The sequence below is a fragment of the Silurus meridionalis genome, chromosome 25 (assembly GCF_014805685.1).
Source record: "Silurus meridionalis isolate SWU-2019-XX chromosome 25, ASM1480568v1, whole genome shotgun sequence".
NCBI lineage: Eukaryota > Metazoa > Chordata > Actinopteri > Siluriformes > Siluridae > Silurus > Silurus meridionalis.
Window position 1 is genome coordinate 4874547 of NC_060908.1, and position 6506 is coordinate 4881052.

General features: G+C 36.9%; 1 long non-coding RNA gene across 1 annotated transcript; it reads right to left on the reverse strand.

Annotated features, from left to right (window-relative positions):
- Positions 1–1556: 1556 nt before the first annotated feature.
- Positions 1557–6166, reverse strand: LOC124378873. The gene is made up of 3 exons (XR_006924318.1): positions 6034–6166; positions 4969–5011; positions 1557–2418 (listed from the first exon to the last, which is right to left on the reverse strand). It is a non-coding gene; the product is annotated as an uncharacterized LOC124378873 (long non-coding RNA).
- Positions 6167–6506: the final 340 nt, after the last annotated feature.

The window sequence follows — 6506 nt, forward strand, 5'->3', positions numbered from 1 at the left end:
TGGATTAAGTGAATACAGTGAGCAAATTAAAATTTTATTCATCACAAACACAACCATGCAGTGAAAGGGTTGAAACACAGGTTTGTGATATATAAAAAAAGGAATAAAATGTAGAAAGAATTAAACTAATTAAGGAGTTTTTTCAGTAAAGCATGCAATAACCTTCAGACAGCCCAATGCTATCTAACTGGCGTCTAATGCCATTTATAACATGTTTAAAAAGTCCATGTAGTCCATTGGAAATGCAGCCTTTACTCTTGCTTTCACCTGTAAATAACCATGCTCAGATGTGCTTTAGAATGTAAACAGTTCAGATTTGCAAATGCATGACACCAAAAAGCTATTTAAAAGCTATTCATGGTCTTAAATCTCAAACCTGACATGTTTTCGGAAAGTTTTTGACAGTCAAATGTTCGAATGCTATAATCATCTGTGGCCCAACCGACGCAAACAGGCAACTAATAAGAGCTCACATGACAGGATTTTGAAGTTCCCTCAATACAATTTATCATTTTTCACTGCTAATCTTTAACCAGAAAGGTAACACATGCTTACCAGACACATGATTTCTGAGTATTCACTCCTCATGTTAGCTTGCTGAGAAAAAATGAGTGAACTGACTGGATGTGAACAAACTAATATACTGTAAGTCCACCTGAGAGGATGCAGCTAAATAATGCAAGCTAGTCTGGCAGAACTTTCTGAAGTGATATGAAACCATATTAGGTAAAATGAGATCAATGGCTAACATAAAAAATCTAAAAACAACCCAAAACAAAATCCCAGACAGCCTAGAGTTAGCTAACTTGAAGTTAATAAGACAAATGCTAATTACTACTACTTATTTACTGTAAACAGGAGCTGCTGCTTTTTTTTTAAACTTTACTTCAGAAAACTCTGATCCACATTCAAAGTGGAAAAAGATTTAATAAAAAAAATAATAAACACTATATGCCATTGTACAAACCTGCATAAAGTGAATCTGTGAATAGCTATTGACTTGTCACTAACAGCTCTTATTTGCAAATGTGTGGCACCAGGCAAAAGCCAGCCAAGGTCTTAAATCTCGGAGTTATTCAACGTCAGCGAGAAGCTTCCCGCCGCCTCCCACTCAGAAATGTTTATGTACACAAGCTTTCAGCAGGGCACTTAACTTTAGGTCTCCGATCTATAAAGAGATAATTGCTGGGCGAGTGAAGGCAATGGCTCTTGCATCTAGCTTTGTCAGATACCTTTGTCAAGCCTTACCTTTTATCTTAACGTTAGCGGTGCGTCCGTTCGTCTGTGTGTGTATGTGTATTCCAGTGTGTTGACATTGCAAGTGAGTGCGGACTCTTTTGAAAAAGTGTCTTTGTGAGCTGCATTACTTGATGGAAAAGTTCAGCCTCACACACTAAAGCGTCAACCTTTATGTTCATGCTCTCAACCCACTCTTAACGGTCTAGCACCAGCTACACCGCCACCAGACTTTTTTTCAAAATGATATCCCACAGAAATATATGACAAACAAAATAGTATATGGAGAATATTCGGGATGCTTTTAGGCATGCATGTTTTAACAGTATTTGATGCTGTGTACCCTCTAAAATTTGTTCACATGGCTGAACTAGGTAAAGACCCTGGGGACTACAGACAATGGATTGCGTAGAGTGGTCGACTGATATGTTGCATAGTGGCTGGCTGTGTGGAGCTGATCGTCGAGGTGTGGAGGTGGATACAGTGAGGTAGATAACAAAATCTTAATTAAAAATAAAATCCTTGCACTGAATCACAGTTGAATTTCATCCTTGGCATGGGACAAGACAATCTAAAGAGCAGCTAAGAACAAACCTGACTTCAGCTTCATCCTTTGAAAGTCTTCATATTGCTGTGTAATAAATGTTAATTACAGATATGAATATATCCCCGCTCATCGGTTAGCAATATTTAAATCTACTTTAATCCGGGACTGAGACTGCAAAGGAAAGCATACATGGGCAGCAAGAGGACACGACCCACAACAAAAAACAACTCCAGCTCAGAGCCGCTCAGATCGATTCTAATAAGATTGATTTATATTGCCAAATTGTTTTACAGTGAGTAAAAAATAGATCAAACCATTTCGAGAGTGAAATACAGTAAGTTCCTCAGATTGTATTTTCAACAACAAATGTACAGTGTAAAATAGAATTAAGAGTGGACAGTAAATCTATATCCCTGAGGGAGTCAGGAAGTAAATTCCTTTGTTTAGGCCCCTACACACCCACAGACTCCTCACACTTCAGCCAGGTTGCAGGTTGCTGGGAGACCTTGGTGTTCTCGATAGGACATATCTCTTAATCATGTCACTTATGAAACTGTTGTTCTCCACGAGATGTGCTCCAACATGTCGGCTGTCTTTCCGGAGGGTTCAGAACAAACTCCAAAATGGCACCAGGGCTGTAAGTAAAACAGTGGTCTTAAGAGTGGCAGAAGATTCTTCGAAATTACATAGTTTACTACCTAGGAATTAGTGCCACGTAGAACAATTTACATGGAATGATTTGCTTTGATCGTTATCATTTATTTTTGATCTTCGGTGACATCATGCTGTTTATTTCATGCTAATTTGTCCTTCAACACCATCATGGTTCCCAATCTAAGGCTTTAGCTGTGTTATATAGCTGAACTGCATTCTGAACTCTTTAATACAATGTTTGCTGTTTTATCTACTGCCATGTTCATTAATATGACATTAAATCCCACTAGAAATAAAGAGCATTTTTTATTTTCAGAGCGTAATTCTTAATTAGTAGTATAAGTTCAGATTGCAGGAGTAGTAGTAAAAGTAATAGTAGTAGTAAAACAATTAATAGGGGAACTGGTAGCTCAGTAGTTAATCGAAAGGTCGTGAGTTCAAATCCCAATACTACCAAATATTTTTTTTTAATTAGTCGCTAATAGTACTTTATTATTTAGCAAATTATTAATAGTAATAGTAGTAATAAAGTAGTAAAAGTGGCAGTAGTGCTAATTTGCTTATACATTAAATTGTTTGTAGAAACATTGGATTTTGTTGCATATAGCAAAACTTATAATCTACTTCTATCGGCCCCTGCTATGCAAACGGGGTGTGGTGGATCGATTTATTGCTACGCACCTTCCGTAATTCACGATATGAGGTTTCCTCTTAAGGTTAACTGCTACCCCTCACTCTCAGTTGCAGTCAGAGCTTTCATAACAAACTCTCACTCCCAGCGTTTAGCCAAGAATGTTTATCCTGTCTTCACCAGACTCCAAGGACTATTATTAATAATAAGGCTTTTGAAGGCTTTTTTTTTGTTAAATACTGTCCCACTTGCACACCTTTCTGCTGCGCTGTGGGTGTGACAGTTCTCTATTCACAATTTTCTCCTAGCGCTTTTGTTTTCCGTTTTCAGTTCTCCACACCGGCGTTCGTTACGTTTAAAATAAGCGCCCGCTCAGCATAATTAGTTTCAGCTTGTAGTCTTCCAGCATTTCAAGACCAGATGGTGTTTCTCCCATTTAAAGCATCCAAATATTTGGGATCTTTATCGTGCAAAGCTGCCGCAATCCAATCCCATGTCCCCATATCATTTTACAATAGACGAAAACTACACGATTTCTAAATGATTTCTCTTTCATCCTGCTGAGCCACAGTGGTCTTCTTACTAGGAACAACAGCAATAGTAATTTGCTCATTTAACCGCTTAAGCATGTCGTGGCTTTTTATTAATTTACCAAAAGCTCTTCAGTTCAACAATTCGTTAAAACGATCGATGCTAATAAATAAGTTATTATTCAGTGAATAATTTTAGAACATATTATCATGTACCTACTACGAATTAACTATAGTAGAACACAATATTGGATATAGCAGGGAGTCTCAAGGGTGAGGAATATATGCAAGGCTTCAACATGCTTTGTTACTGATTTATGTCTCTTTTTTGTTTGGTGTAAATGAATATAATGAACAAATGACTAAAGTTTTTTTTTATGTATTTAATTGGATTTTAGTTCTTTCAGTTGGACACTTGCATTTAGAAATGGTTTATGTAAAATTGATTTATGGTAATATATCAGGTTAATTAATAATTAATATTCTACATTTACTGATCAACATCTAATTGATATTTATATCTTAACAGATTTATTTATATCTTAACCTTCCTTTATTCCATTGCTAAATTCAAGCTAAATTATGGTAAATATCTGGATCTGCTGCACTGTGTGAACTGCACACATTAAAAAGGGCAAAAAAGTTAAAAAAAAAAATTGTTGATCAGCCAGCTCCAATGCAATATAAAAAAAAAAGTGATTTTAACCATGGTAGCCTTTAAGTAAGCCAATACGCCGAGGGTTTCTAAACAAAACAATTTGAATGTTGTCTTTGAAACAAGAAGACACATAACAAAGGCATCTTTTGCAAATTGCCTGCTCTCATGAGAACCTCTCATAGGAAACACATTTTTCAGGGCAAAGCGAGTGCACTTCAAACCGCACACAATCACTACTCTTGTTCTCTTGGGCCGCTGAAACAATCTCTTAATTAATGTGAGTTTATGGTGAACCACTGATCAGTGTATCAAAGGTCTCTCCATACCCTAGGCATGATCACGGTCTGTCAAGGAAACAAAGAGCAAAAATCTTTTGCTTAATGCCCCGGCTGTTTTCAAGATACGCTTATTACAGCCTGTCAGCTTGGTGTTATTCTGAAATGTTTCGATGCATAAACTCGCTGTAAAGCATTTCACAAGAGGAGGTTTACCAGGAAAAAAGGTAGTAAATGTATGAGAAAAAAACCTTTTAGAAACATAGATACTTTTGTTTTGTTGGAACTGAACTGTTCCCAAATCTTTTTCTTTCAAAATTAATGCAGAGTCTGGATAATAGACATTTTCTGAAAGAAGATTATGTTGTTCTTGTTGTAGAACTTTTTAAATCCTCTGCTAATAGTAACAGTTTGTGTAGTGCAAACAGCCTACTTACACATCAGTGACCAGAGCATGCTGCTTATCCATCAGACAAAAACCTATAGGGTATAAATACATTCTTTATGAAATTAAAAAAGAAAAGAAAAGGCTTTTTTGGCCACACAATAAAACAGGAAATGTATTTATAAAATGTCCCCCCCCCCCCCATTTCTTCCCAGTTTGGATGCCTTCCAGTTTCCACCCAGCTCTCTTCTATCAACACACAGAAACCCACTATAAGCCATCTTCCGCATTCATGAGCTAATGACGCCTGTGATTACCTAGTTTACTGTGATTGACAGGAGAGAAACCGAGAGGGAGAATATGCCGTTCCCCCTGCAGCCGGTTTTGCTCTGTTGTCTTGGATGTGGTACTACTGATCATTTGAACTTCAAAAATGTGTTTCTTTTGTCCCAGAAGTCGACAAATTATATAAATTAACTATAATTTAAATCTATATTTTTTAATAGCAAACTTGTCTCTAAAGTAGGAATGAAATAAAAGGAAATAAAATGTAACATACAGAATATATCATATTTCCAAATAAAGTAAAAATCTGTGGTAAAAACTTTTTATAATTGTTATTTAAAAATATATTTACTATCCAGGGTTTATATATATATATATATATATATATATATATATATATATATATATATATATATATATATATATATATATATATATATATATATGATTTCAAATGGTAACTTGGAACAATTTATCCTGTGAATGCATGCCTCATCATACTTTCATATCATGTGATTCTCTTGACAGCTCCTGGTTCTTGTCAACTATGGGCCTTGCCTTGTTTTCTGACATGTTTGACTTTCTGTTTCTCCTGTTAGCATGTGCAGCCGTGTCAAGCAACTGCTGCCAGTTCAACCGTTAATTTCACCATTGTCATGGGCCGCATTTAACCACATGCTAACCTCACATGAAGATTTATGGCTACCTAGGGGAAAAACACACTACCATTTCTATGGCAGGCAGTGTCGCCCGAACCCAATAACGAATGATTCTCCAACTTTGTGTTGTGAGACATTGTCGATTTTTGGAGGGAAAAAAATTAAGCACAGACCTTTCCTCACGGGTCATCTCCTTGGTTGAGTTATGTCCGCCTTTCTTTCTTTCCTTCTTTTTTTTGGAACAGCAACGAATTTGTCTTTGAGTCAGCATCGGAGCCTCCAGGCATCAAACAGGCTCGAAGTGACAGGTAAAGAAGACTGGCAGGAAGAATCCTTGAGCGAGAGAAAGAAAGAGAGAGAGTACACACCACCCACAGTACTTACTTGGTAAACATGTGTTACGGGTGCCAAAGAATGCTCGAAACAAATATTGACCCCACAAGATCAGAAAGAAAATGATCTACAGCTTTCAGTCTTCTGTGGTTCTCCTCTATTTTCGTTTTTGCTGTGGTTGCGGTCACTGGTCTCGTTTCTGCCAAAAGTTTACTCAAGTACTAGCATTTAGCTGACCACATGGTCATTCCCATTAGACTTCAATCCCCTCATGAGTTGCCCAGCGCGGTATGTGTGTTTGAATTAGCTATAG